Genomic DNA, 14,785 nt, shown 5'->3' on the forward strand with positions numbered 1-14,785 from the left:
GAGCTTCCCCATCTTCTGCTTCCAACTATGTATTTGATGTCTGTATTGTCCATCAAGTGATGCCCATGTATCACTTCTTGAGTTGCTTTAATTTGTGATAAACAGACTTTTGGCCTCACAAAATTAAATCAGCCAGTCAATCTCCCACTTCATTTCTTTATCTTAGGCCAAATTTTCCTACAATCTTTGATTGTGCTCTGCTTCCCTCTTTTTTATGATTAAAAAGAAATCCTGTGTTGGTGTTTGATCAATTTTTTCCTGGACTTCAGCATAGAATCTTTCATTTTCTACTTCTTCTGCCTCTGTAATTAGTATAAACTTGGATTAAGGTTATATTGATGGGTTTTTCCTGAAGTCTTATTGACATGATTCAATCAGACATTTCAGTACAGGTTGAAGCTCCTTTATTCAGAATTCTGAAATCTGAAATACTCCAGGGATCACCAACATTGAAGCCATGCTATTTATACACGCTACCATACTGATGGTAACTTGTTTTACTTAAGCCACCTGAGGGCTCGCACTAAGACTCTAAACCAGGGGTAGGCAACCTGCAGCCCGGCGAGGCCTTGGGACCGGCCCCAGCCCAGTCCTGCCGCCGATTGCCGCCGGGGCCTTTGGGGGGCTATTGTCTATAGAAGCCTCAGAAACATGCATTTATATTAACATTTTTTAAAAAATCTGCAAATTTTTTCACATGTCCTCCATTTTTAAAAAAAGTGTCTTCCATTTGAAAATTTTGTCCTACATTTGTCCTGGTTTATTTATATATTTAATTTTTTTTAATTAATTATTTATTTTTTGGCTTTGGCCCCCCAGTTGTCTGAGGGACAGCAACCCGGCCCCCGGCTCAAAAAGGTTGCCTACCCCTGCTCTAAACTATCTAGTCCGTGAGCTGCTTTTTGCTGACGATGCTGCCCTCATTGCCCATACGGAAGCAGCTCTGCAGCGCCTAACAACTTGCTTTGCTACAGCTGCAGAGCTCTTTGGACTGGAAGTCAGTCTGAAGAAAATGGAAGTTCTCTACCAGCCTGCACCTCAGGAAGAACACTACCATCCCCACATCACTGTAGGCACATCTGTGCTTAAGTCCGTCCAGCAGTTCACCTACCTGGGAAGCATAATCTCCTCAGACGCCAAGATTGATAAAGAGATCGATCACAGACTAGCAAAGGCATATAGTGCATTTGGAAGGCTTCACAAAAGAGTCTGGAGTAACAAACACTTGAGGCGAAGCACAAAAATCAGTGTGTATAGAGTCATTGTACTGTCTATTCTCCTTTATGGGTCTGAAACATGGGTCACCTATCGCCAACACCTATGACTCCACGAACGCTTTCATCAGCGCTGTTTACGCACAATTCTAAATATACACTGGACCGACTATATGACAAATGTTGCTGTCCTTGAGCAAGCAGGGATCACCAACACTGAGGCCATGCTATTGAGAATGCAGCTGTGTTGGGCAGGACATGTTTCTAGGATGGAGGACCATTGCCTCCCAAGAATAATGGTGAACTCGCCACGGGTCAGCGTAAGAGAGGCCTCAGGCTTGGCCAAATTGATTAACAACAATGGTCCACCCTGGCCTCGCATCGGGAGGCATGGAGATACCCTATCTACGATGCTGCAGCCTTTTTTGAAAACTCACGCTGAATGAGTCTTGAAGAGAAACGACAATGCAGAAAGAACCACAACTTGGAAACATCACCCAAGGAGACATTCTGCTGTGCTTTCTGCAACCGGACTTGTTTATCTCGGATCTGCCTTTTTAGTCATCAACGCGCTTGTAGAAAGCGTAGGATGAGTCCTTCCTGAATCTTTGTTTGCGAAGAAAAGCCAGAGAGAGGGGGGAGGGGGGCTGGGCCACTAGAATGCCAAATGCTTAAAAAAGCCACAAAGAAAATATTTACTTTTTTTCTAAATAAAGATGGCAGCATTAATTAATTGTATTGGCCATCGAAAATTCACTATGACCCTGATACCTTAGTACTGTAGGACTATAACCATTTCAAGAATAAACATCATTCTCCTTACTAAATGGATCAATAACCTCTCTGCACTGGTAGGATTGAGCATCCGTTTGTGAACTCTCATATTCCAGGCAATGATCAAGTTCTATACCTGCATCCAATGTAAAGGATAAAGAAAGTTAAGTATTATTTGCATATTTACAACACCCAATCCACAAAACCCTGGGGACTGATCAGAATTTCAAGAAGCTGATACAGTTATATGGATGTACCAATGTGGTCACTCAAATAATGCTGTTTTCTATGGGAAGTGATCAAAATGAAGTCAATAAACTTTAAAATAGGGATAGGAAATTGAGGGAGGCATTTTTAATCCCATGATCTTCATAGCCCACACCATCACATCAGCAGTGCACCAGAAGTGACAACATGTCACCTCTGGTTCCTGTTTCAGCTGGTTTGTGGACAATTTTCAAAGTTGAAGGTGGGGAGATGCTCATGTGGTTTCAGGGGATGCAAAAGTAGGATTCAGAGGTTGCATATGACCACAGGCTGCACTTTCTCTATCCCAGATTTAAACAATTATTTTACCAAATATTGTTTGGTATAAACATGTATGTCTAAGGCAGGGATAGGTAATCTAAGGTAAGTACGCTCCCTGTGGTGTTTTGACCACAGTTCCACTAATCTCTGGAATGGGGAGAGGCAAGGTGGGATGGAGGTAAGCAGACTTTTGCTGTTATTAGGTTCCAAAGCAGAAAACATTGCAAGGACCTCCCTTGTTAACATGAAAAGTACAGATACAGAAACATCCAGGCTTAGTGCTGCCTCAGTAGAAGGTGAGATAGGTGAGAAGGGGCTTCCAGCTGCCAGTACAATACCTGCTCACGTGTTCTGATTAAACTGCTAGTTTCCTAGCCGGCTGTCAGACAGAAGCCAGTTCTTCAGAAACCTAGAAGTAGGGGTCTCAATAAATTCCTATTTATTCATGTTCCCAGAGGACTTATTCCCTGAACAATGAGACACCTGCATGTCCACTGTAAAATGTATTTATTTCTAGCATGGTCCAAAAGCAATGACAGTTTAGTTCAGCTAATATATAAACAGGAATGATGTCCCTCTGCATGGCTGTCTTCCTAAAACCTATGCATGTTATCTGTTCATCCTGTGAAGAATATCCAGATTCTGACTGCTGAGGAATGTACTGGAGCATGCCATTACTAGAGTTGGTGTCAGATATTGGTATCTACAGGCAGGCAGCCATCCCACAGCTCCAGTGAGTGGGAGCTGCTGGTGGAGTCATGGAGAGGATCCAGGCTGGGGCCCTGTAAAAGAGGGGAAGGAGGGAGAGAGGAGCACAGAAGAGCAGGAGGATGTTGTCACCATCACCAGGTGAGGAGAGAGTACAAGGGGCTGGGGCCTGGAAGGAGACATAACAGCAGGCACAGTGAGGTACTTGCTGTCTGCCCTCCCTTTCATGACTATCTTGCTGCTTTCACCATCCCTGCCACGCTGCCTGGCACCCCCCTCCCCTGCCTGCCAGGAGGCCTCTGCCATCTTTCCACTGTGGCTGCTGGTGGGGTGGGATGCTGCTGCTGTCCAACAGCTGCTTTCAGGTCCAGGTCAGGAGATGGAGGGGATGGTGGCAGTGGTGGCCACAGAATTCTCCCCCTTTCCCACAAGGAAAGCTGCCTGTAACTGCCATCATTGCCACCATCACTTCCATTTCCCACCCTGCCAGAATCCCTGCCAGGTCTGGAAGGGGCTACCGGGCAGTAGCAATATCATTCTCAGATTCCTGGCACACCAGTGCCCACCTTGCTCGCTCTTCCTTTCCTTCCCACTGCCCTGCCCTGCACTTCCTTCTGGGGCAGGGTGGGAAGGCCAGGGCACTGGGTAGGAATGGAGAGCAAGGTGGTTTGCTGCTGCCCAGAAGTCCCTTTCAGGTCTGGTAGGGGTGCTGGTTTGGCTGCGAAAGGCAGGTGGTGGTGGCAGAAGTAGTGGCCATGGACTCCTCCCCTTCCCCACAAAGAGAGGAATCTGTGGCTGCCACTGCCACCATCATATCCCTGCCCTGCCCTGGTCAGCAGCCCTGCCAGAACAGGAAGGGATTGCCAAACAGCAGCACACTGAATGCCTGGCACACTGCTTCCTACCTTGCCATCCCTGCCCTATGGTCACTTCTGGAGCAGGGAGGACAGTACAAAACAGTGAACAGGAATGGAGGGCAAGGTGGTCTTCTGGGGTAATGCTGCTACCTAGCAGCCCCTTCTGAGTCGGGTGGGATGGTAGGGGAATGGGAGGAATCAGTGGCCACCATAAACATTTGTCTATGTTTCCTTTATCTTTTTTGTAACTGCTTATAAGGACAACTAGCTGTTTAAAAAAAGAAGAAAAGATGAGCAGAGAGTGACTTTGGATGGATGACAGTATCACAGTCATCTCCAGCTTTTTTTGCTGCCTGAAAGGGATCCTTCAAAATGCTCAACAGTCAGAGCCAGGATTACACTATCCTAATTTTCATGTGATGCTATTACTCTGCTCCACTGCATACCTTCACCAACCTCCATGAACTACTCCCCATATCCCCTTTCCTTCAATGTTCAGTCCCACATATTTCCAGTTTTTTAAAAATTAATTTATTATATTGACAACAGTTCAAAAAATTATAAACAAATATTACATAGCATAAATGAACAAGAATGTTGTCACCTACGCAATTTTTACAGGAGAATGATAAACCTCTATTACAAAGATACATAACATGAAGATGTCAAGGTGGTTAAATGTAAGGTAAAGGCTTTCCCTTGACAAGATTGTTTAGTCACTGTAGGGGGAAAGTGCTCCTCTCCGTTACTAAGCCTGAGGAGCCAGCGTTGTCAAAGATGATCCCATGGTCATGTGGTCAGCATGACTGCACAGAACGCTGTTATCTTCCCACCAAAGTGGTACCTACTTACCTACTTGCACTTTTACATGCTTTCAAACTGCTAGGTTGACAGAAGCTGGGACTAGCTCACTACATCATGTGGCACCCGGGCCTTGAACTGCTGACCTGCCAATCTTGCAATGATCAGAGTCAGTGTCTTTACCGTTGAGCCATGATGTCTCCCCTTTTTGAGAGGATTAAAATTTAACAGAGCATATCTCTTCTGAGTCCTCTATGCACCATCACTGTTCCATCCAAACATCCACCTTCTCTGTTAATAAAACCAATAAAGGGAAGCCAGACCATCTCAAATGTGTCCTTGTCCATTTGTCCTTCAGCTCTATTGATTTGATTTGTTAATTTTTCTAATGAGGGAAGATTCCACACTCTATCATACTGGTATGTTAAACTCAATGATGACTCTCCTTTCCAGTTGAATAAACATCCAGCCTGGTTCCTGAAATACAGCTTGTTTCATAGTTTTGGCAATTTCTACCTGTATTTCCTGCCAAAATTGGTGAGCTACTGAGGAGCGCTACCATTTGGTACAAACGATCTTAGATCATTACAGCCTTTCCAGTTCTTTAACTAACTGTCATCAGTTATACAAGCAAAATTTATTGGAGTGAGATACCATCTGTATATCTGCAGAATATATGACCCTCGACTAGCACCAGTTCTACACAACTTCACAAATCTGAGGCCACATGGAAAGAGCCGTCAGCATTGCATCTAGAGACAATTGTGTCTAGAGATTTTTCAATATTATTGGAGTATGGGAGGGTTGTTTTGATAGGTTTCATTAGAAAACCTGCAAACATACTTAAAACCCCCACAAAAAATGATTTACCAAAATGACAGAAAGATTAATGAGGCCTTAATTTTGTGGGATTTTGGTTATAAGGATATAAATTGCCATTCATAGAAAAAGATCTGGAATTTTAGGACAGAGTCAGATATTCTTAATCCATGCATGCAGTTTTGCACAAAATTTTGTAGTGGGCACAAAATAATGAAAAGAGCATTTATTTATTTAAAATCCAATCTATACCTCATAATTGTGAAATAAGAATAAAAATACAAGAGTAGTGCTTAGGAGGGGAGATTCTAGCCTGTACATGTCGTTGTGGTCTTAAGTCATTTCCCATCATTCTCTCTCTGTCTTTCTCTTTTTTACACACACACACTTGTCTTTTTGGTTAGTATCCTATCTCACAGAGGTGGAATTCAACTGTACACTCACATTATTACAGGATAATTGTGTATTAGTGAATTGTAGCATTGCATAGCTGAATGTGTAAACCAATTTGAAATGCATAATTGCAATGCACAATACATATCTGCATATGGAATTTGCTGTGACATCCAATGAGCAATAACATTGCATGGACAACTCGGTTTCTGCAACCTTCAGCTGAATATGGACTTTTGCAATGGACAAAAATGTGGGGAACTTCCATAGAATCATATTCTATGATATTCTTACAAACAAGATAATAAAATGTGGACAAGACAATGCAAGACAATGCAAGGCAATGAGGCGGATTTGTCATTGGTTGACTAACTGAACCCAAAGGGTGTTCAGCAATGGCTCCTCTTCACCCTAGAGATAAGTAACTAGTGGGGCGCCAGAGGGTTCTAACCTAGGCCCAGTGCTGTTCGACAACTTTATTCATGCTTTATCTCTGGATGACAGAATAGATGGCATGCTTATAAGATTAGCAGATAACTGCAAGTTAGAAGAGGAAAGTAATACCCCAGAGTACAGGATCAGAATTCAAAATGACCTTAACAGATTAAAAAGTTGGCTTAAAACTGACAAAATGAATTTTAACAGGGAGAAATGTAAAGTATTACACTGAGGCAGAAAAAACTGAAATGCACATATATAGGATGGATAACACCAGTCTTGACAACAGTACATGTGAAAGGGATCTAAGAGTCTTAGGCCCCATTCTCACTAGCCCATTTACCCTGGATAGAACTGGGCAGATGCGGTTGCCCCCATACCCAATCTGCCCGGAACGAAGTTTGTACTACCCTTTACCTTGATTGATGCAATTTGCCCCTCTGAAGTTCACATTTGCAGTACTGCTTTAAAATGGAGCCTCCTTTGTTGTCAATCAAATTCACTTCCGCTTTCGTCAAAGGTGACATATTCTACAACCACTGGCCAACCGAATGGGTGCTTTCCCCCCTCATTTTTAAAAAAAACTGGCAGCAGTGTGCGCATATTCTGTCAACTTGTCAAATTTAAAGACCTCCAGGTGTGTGTGTGTGTGTGTGTGATGTGTGTATTTGGGTCATTACAGATTATGACAACCCTAAAACGATCCCATCCTGGGGTTTTCTTGGCAAGACTGGTTCTGAGGAGATTTGCCATTGCCTTTCCCTTGAGGCTGAGAGAGTGTGACTTCCCCAAAGTCATGGGTTTCCACAGCCTTTCCTCTGAGCCCTTTGCTTCCAGTCCAGCATTTCCTCCTCTTTGGAACTTCTTCCCTTCCCTTCCCTTCTCTTCCAGCCTAATGTCACCTCCGAAGCCCTTGCCTCCCCCCTCCGATGCCAGCCTCTTCCCTTCCCTTCCAGCCCAAAGCATGCACATAATCCGTCATAATAATAATAATAATAATAATAATAATAATACCTCACCTCAGAATGCACCTCTGCATCCTCTTTCTTTGCTTTCCCTCTGATTGCCACCCCAGAATGCTTTACATACAAATATACATATGTAGCAAAAGCATGCACATATTGTATCAATTTGCCAAATTTAAAAGGAAACACAAGCATTTGCATATTCTGTCACACACACACACACACACACACACACACACACACATTTTAAAAAATGCCACTTGCAAAGTGACGTGCCATGCTGGCAGCAAGCAAGCAAAAGGGAAATGTAGCACAAGCAGACACATTCTATCAATATGTATCAACCTGTAGAACAAGCATTCGCATAATCTGTCAAAAATAAAATTACAAGAGAGAGAGAGAGAGAGAGAGAGAGAGAGAGAGAGAGAGAGAGCTGCCTGCAAGAGGGGAGGCATGTTCTGCCCTCTGCCCTCCCTCTGATCATGACCGGGGCCAAGTTCACATTTGGCGGCAGCAGGGCAGAAATGGGTTTTCCAAAAAGATACAGGAAATAATCCACTTTCAGAAAAACCACTCTAAGGGGGATTTGCCCTGGATCGGGTGTGAAAGACCTTAATTCTGATGTGTTTAAACCGGTGCCAATGGGAACTTCCAACTTTTAGTCCGGGTTACAGTTAGGTACAAAAGGTAGTCTGAATGGCCCCTTAGTAGACCACAAGCTGAACATGAGTCAACAGTGTGATGCAGCAGCTAAAAAAGGCAATTTGATTATAGGCTGTATCAATAGGAGTGCAGTATCTAGATCAAGTGAAGTAATAGTACTGCTTTATTCTGCTTTGGTCAGGCCTCACCTGTGTTTGGTTCTGGGCACCACAATTCAAGAGGGTTATTAACAAGCTGGAGCATGTCTAGAGAAGGGAGATAAAAATGGTGGCCTCACCTGTGTCCAGTTCTTAGCAGCACAATTCCAGAGCATGGCAACAAAAATGGTGGCCTCAACTGTGTCCAGTTCTGGGCAACACAATTCAAGAGGGATGTTGATAGGTTGGAGCATGTCCAGAGAAATGGTGAAGGGTCTGGAAACCATGCCTTAGGAGGAGTGGCTTTGAGAACTGGAGATGTTAAGCTTGGGGAATAAAAGGTTAGGAGGTGCTTAACTATTTGAAGAAATACCATATTGAGGAAGGATCAAGTCTCTGCTGCTCCAGAGATTAGGACATGGAGCAATGGATTTAAATTACAGGGGGAAAAAAGATTTCACCCAAACCTTAGTAAGAACTTTCTGGAGGTAAGAGCTGTTCAACGGTGGTATACATTGCCTTGGAGTGTGTTGGAGTCTCCTTCTTTGACAATTTTAAACAGAGGCTGGATGACCATCTGTCAGGAGTGTTTTGATTGTATGTTCCTGCATGGCTGAAGGTTAGATTGGGTGCTCCTTGTGGTCTCTTCCAACTCTATGATTCTATATCAACCCACACATTAAGCTCCCCACTTCCTCCATGCCATGAGAAAAGTAACCTATGAAAATTGGAACTACTGGAAGGAAATATTAGCTCCCTCCTCTTTCCCACCTTCTTCATCACTTTGCATTCCATCCAATTATCTCTATGCAGGAAGCTAGTAATATTTTGCCAAACACTTGACCTCCACCATATGAAAGATTTCATTCATCATAACCCCTGAATGCTTGCCTAGCATCCTTTCTAATGGAAACTCATACTGGCTGCAGCAAATACAAATTCTATATTTTACCAAAAGTGTGCTGCATACCAGTGTGGCCCATTGAAGCAACTTGTTTCCTTTGAGAATAATTGTATGCTCCTTGTTTCTTATACACAGGGACATGCATCAACAATATACAAATGCATACTTGATATAAAGTATGTTCCAGCTGTGAACCTCAAATTAGTATGAGAATCTGACTTTGGGATTATAAATCCAGACTGCGAAATGGTCCAGATTCCCTTTCAAATCAAACTCAGACCAAATTAAGGAAGCAGGCATCAAAATTGTCCATAGATGGCACTGGTCTCATTTAAAACTTCACAAAATATATGCCTCTCGTACTTGTTAGAAAAACTGTGGAATCATAGGTGTCTATTACATCTCTTGCTTGACTGTCTAAAAATAACTCCCTCCTGCTTAGAAGTGGTGCTTTGTTGATTCTTTCTCTGTTCTTAGATAAAAACAAGCCACTGAAGCACAGAAACTTAATTTGTATATTATTATATAATAATATAATAATATAGATTTATTTCTAGCCCACCCAATCACGGAGAATCCGGGCGGGTTACAACAATAAAACACATCAAGTTACAGTAAAATTAAAAAAACAACAACAAAAAACCCTAGACCATACCCATATTAATGGCAGCCAGGCTTGAAATTGTCAAATGCTAGAAGATACTAGCAAATCTCAATATTAGGGCATGGCTTTGTATGAAAAACTCTCATGTAAACTAAGAATGACAGACAGACTAGATAAAATGACTGGTTTATGGAGACATGGTTTATTTTCTTGGACTACACAAAACATGTAGGAGTGGTAATGTAACCAAATGGTGTTGGGGTTTGAGCATTGGACTATGACTCTGGAGACCAGGGTCCTAATCCTGGCTTGGCCATAGAACCCCACTGGGTGACCTAGGGCTAGTCATCCTCTCTCAGTCTCAGAGGATGGTAATGGCAAACCTCTTGTGAAGAAACTTGCCAACAAAAACTCTTCATAAGTTTGCCTTGGGGTCACCATAAGTGGGAAATGACTTGAAGGCATACAACAAAAACACAAAGGCTAAGCTGCATTTTGGTTTTGATAGTTTTGTTTACTTGGATGTACACATCCCAGGGGAAGCAATTCCTTTTTTCCTGAAAGGTCATTGATCTCTCAAAAACATGCTATCTCCAAATATGAGATATCAAAACATGAGGACCCCAAAATACAGGGTGAGGTATGCAAGGATGCATAATAGCAGAGGTCCACTGATAAGAGTATGGATGATTTTGGCCAGAACTAGGCTAACCTCCTAAAACTCTTTTAAGGCACTAGGACCACTATCAGAGACATACAGAGGCATTGCTTTGACTAGGATTGTGTACTTACTGTAATCTGCAAAGAATGGAAAGCAACTAGATTACTGTCAGACTGACACCACAGCCTAAACCAAGTAGCATTTTTTACTGAATCCACCATGCTTCTAGATCTGCTGTTTCTTGTTACCTTTTGTTATTTTACTTTGTTCTTGTTTTAATGTGTGTTAAACCAATTGTATGTTTCTACTGTAATATGAGCCTTATATCTAAATACTTCCTCAATAATGGGGGAGGAGAAATAAATGAGAATGTCATAATATTTTATTGTCTTGATGCATAACCTATATTCTGGACAAGAGGCCACTGTCAAAACATAATATAGAAAAACAGAATGTTTACCAATTGGCAAAGGTTAAAATTGAATATTAAGAAAACAAAAACATGACCACAAATTATTTACATAACTTTAAAGTGGATCAGTGGAAGGCTCCTAGAACAGATTTTTTTTCCTAATGCTTTTGTGTCTTCCCTCTTTTTTTCATACCCAAATTGTGTTATCCAATTATGCTATCATTAACTCTTATTATGGGGGTTTCCAATGATCTTCAAATGGAGAGCTGGGCAGGCCAACTCCATCGGGCCTTGCCTGAAAAGAAGAAGGCCCTCCCTCCAGTCCATCTGCCATGGTCCAGGCCTCAGAGAGAGAGAAGATTTGCTGGACTTTCCCCCTTCTCCACTTCCATTCTCTTCTCCTTTTGTGTCTTGTCTTTTTAGATTGTAAGCCTGAGGGCAGGGAAATGTCTAATTTATAATAATGTAAGCCGCTCTGATAGCCTTTTGGCTGAAGAGCGGGGTATAAATACTATAAATAAAATAATAAATAAATGTATGCCACTCTTTTTCTAGCATGTTTATTATCTTATTGTTGATTAAAATAGTATTTTATTTGATTCTTTCATATCAATAATCCTGAGCTTCCAGAGTTCTATTTTAGTTGGGTCCTCAGTTTTCCATCCTTTTGCTATAATTAGTCTTGACTCTGTGACTAAATAAAGCAGGATCCTCCCTTAAGTCTTCTGATCCTTCTTATTGAGCACAGAGGACATACTGACTAAATATAGCTCTGGAGAGAAAGAATACTGTATATTTAATTTGTTTTTAATTTTTATGTGAATTTTGCGCCAAAATTTTTTAATATACAGACAGGTCCACCACATGTGGCATAATGAGCCAGTTTCTCTGTGGCATTTCCAGCATCTTTCTTTTCCAATTTTGTATTTTTTAATTCAATCTAACTGGTGTATCTGCTAACCAATTTGACAAAATTTTCTTTGAAATCTTGGGGTGCTGAAAAAAGCTGTGTCTTTTCCCAAGTATTTCCTCAGCTTTCAAGGTGTACAGGGTGTCCCACATCTCATGGAATTCTTAACTAGATATTGTTCAGGTTCTCTCACCAGGATTAGAGAATATATTTTAGATAGTTTTCCTTTCTCTCAGACCATAAAATTTTGTCCATTTGATTATGACTTATTTTGAATCCTTCATTTTTTATGTCTTCCTTAAACCTTCTCTCTATTTGGAGGTAATTAAACCAATCTAACCATATTTTCTTATTCCAGATCTTTTCTTTGATGCAGAACAAAATTTCCCTCATTATGTTTTATTATTAGGGCTTTGTTTTTTAACCATCCTTGTTATTTCCATCTTCCATAGAAAGCTTCCTGTATTGAGATCCACAAGGGTATCTTGATGTAAAATGCTAACCATATCTCATTTGTGTTCCTTTGAGATCTAATAACTTCTGATTTTATAATTTCAACCATTCTTGGATCCAAACAAGTGTGCATACTTGTTGGTATAATTTTAGATTTTGGTAAAACACATCCATCTTTTTGTTTAGTGTCTTGAAGCTTTCTCCATTTTATTCTCTGTTTGTTTTCCTTCCACAGGAATTTTCTCAGGTTGTTCTCCCAATCTAAGAATGTCAAAATTTAAAATGACATCAAAATTTTGACAGATCTTAATATCTAAATTGCAGGTAGTCCTAAGAAGGCACCCAAAAATTCTACTCAATGAGGAAATTGATTTCACTCAATAGGAATCAGCGAAAGGCTTTGGTAACAGAAAACCAGGGTCTCAGCCTTTGTGTAATGGTTCCAAACCCAGAGAACTCTCAAAGCAGGTTCCAAATTAATTTGTGGCTGGAACAGATCGGCAAAAAACCCCTGCTTCTTGGTGTCTTGTGGCATGGCGTATGCATGATGCATGCCCCCAAGCCAGCAGGATGTTTACACGGTGACCACTTAACAGCACTCTGGTGGCACAATGTTTAGACGTCACACAGTGCAGGAGCACTGCAAAGCCGCCATGGCACCAGAAAAGCTTTTTTTGCCAGCTCAAAAAGGAGTGGTTTTCTGCTGCTTCTTTTTGTGCCAGCAAATAGCTGGATTGGGGCTGTGGTGTGTGGTTGCTGCAGTGCAGCAGCACATGGCTTCACATCAGCTCCATTCCGGCGTTTCACCCCTTAGTTTATTTAAAAGTGGAATCCACACTCACTAGCACATTCTCTCACTCACACACAGAAGAGCTAACAGTGCAAAGGTAGCAGGTAATAGCGAGTTGCAGGGTGGCTAAGAGCTAACACTCTACTAATCCAAAGCATATCTCCAATTGCAGGGTTACCAGGATGAGGATGGCTCAGTAGCCACCTGTAGCATGTGGGATGTCCAGCTACTGATGTATCCAGCAGAAATCAAACAGAGATTCTGTCTGGCTTCAAACTAGGGCAATTTGCTATTGTCTGGGCACATGTATTTATAGCAAGAATCATGCTCTGCGGGCAATGTTTCAGGAGTTGAAAGATTTAGTGACTTTCCCAAGGGAGAAGAAAGGGGAGATATGCAAGAACATTCAGACAATCAGTGTGAATATCCTCAGACAAAAAGAGTTTCATTCCCAGAAGGAAACTCCCTTTATCTGCTGCATGCAAACAATCTCCATGTCAAGTCACTACCAACACTCCTTTAGTGAAGAGATTATGCCGATTCTGATCTTGAGAAATCCCATCATGGCTATGTCTCTTGTGCTTCTCCTGTGCTGAGCCATCTGGATGCCCCAATATGATATGGCTGGTTTCCTGTGTCAGAGGTCCCCTTTTGAGTGCTTGCTGGCAACCTCCCTGTTTGATATTAATTTGGTATCAAGGTTCACAGAGGGGTGGATCCTGGGTTACATTATTTTAGCTAATAGACTGCAAAAAGTAATTTCATTTTTGGTAATCCTGATTAGGCAGGATTTATCAAAAACAGGCAGTAGGCTGATAATATTCTATTGGTTGTAGACTTGATTGCTTTAAACTCGGATCAGCGAGCCATTATTTCTTTAGATGTATTTGCACAATATTGGCTAGTTTTGAGTTTCCTAAAATATTTTTGAAATAGTTAAAAATTATATATATAATTTTGAATTCATCACCAAAAGTACCTATGTTTCTTAGGACTGGAGCATGGCTTTGGCATGGCTTCAAGCCTCTTAGGACACATGCATCATTTAAATAGCATACCTCCAAAGTGACCCAAAGCAGTTTTATTTTGGCCTGTCTATTCAGGCTCTAAAGTGTCAGATGGCCAGGAACTTACAGCTCCTGATGATGGTGGTCTCTGAATCTGAGGTGCTACAGCTTTCATAAGACTTGTCATGCCCAGCTTCCAAAACATGGGCCTGGACTCTGACCCAAGGACTAAAGCAGTGGACCTGTTGGGACCTGCTGTTAAACCAGAACAGGAGGAGGTTCCAGAGCCACATGTCTCAGAGACAGACGAGTGTGTAATACCAGCTCTGGCAGAGAGTCCTACCTATTCAGATGCAGAATACTACCTACCTTTGCTGAGTGGAGACAATAAAGGGGGGGGGTCTTGAAGAGGTCTCAGAGGATTTATAGGAAGCAGCAATTAATTAAGTAGCAGATACACTGAGCGGCTGATCTATAAATCCTAGTCCTACCCTCCAGGAGATATTGGAGATTATCTGACCTACCTGGCTTCCCACTGTGTTCTTGAACTCTGTGCCTGACCTAGACTGCGTTTGTTGACTCCAGATACCATTTACCTGACTTGCAGATTGCCAAACGTTCTTGCCAGACTTGAAGCTTGTGAATGAAATGACACATGTATCTTAATAGGGCGGATGCTGTGCCAAAGCTGCGCTCCAGTTCTTGTAGCAATCAGCCTTTGGCTGGTTGTCCAGGTTTGGGACAGAA

Source organism: Sceloporus occidentalis, unplaced genomic scaffold (genome assembly GCF_023333645.1).
Source record: "Sceloporus occidentalis isolate IW3139 unplaced genomic scaffold, rSceOcc1.0.p SCAF_150, whole genome shotgun sequence".
In the NCBI taxonomy this organism is placed as follows: domain Eukaryota; kingdom Metazoa; phylum Chordata; class Lepidosauria; order Squamata; family Phrynosomatidae; genus Sceloporus; species Sceloporus occidentalis.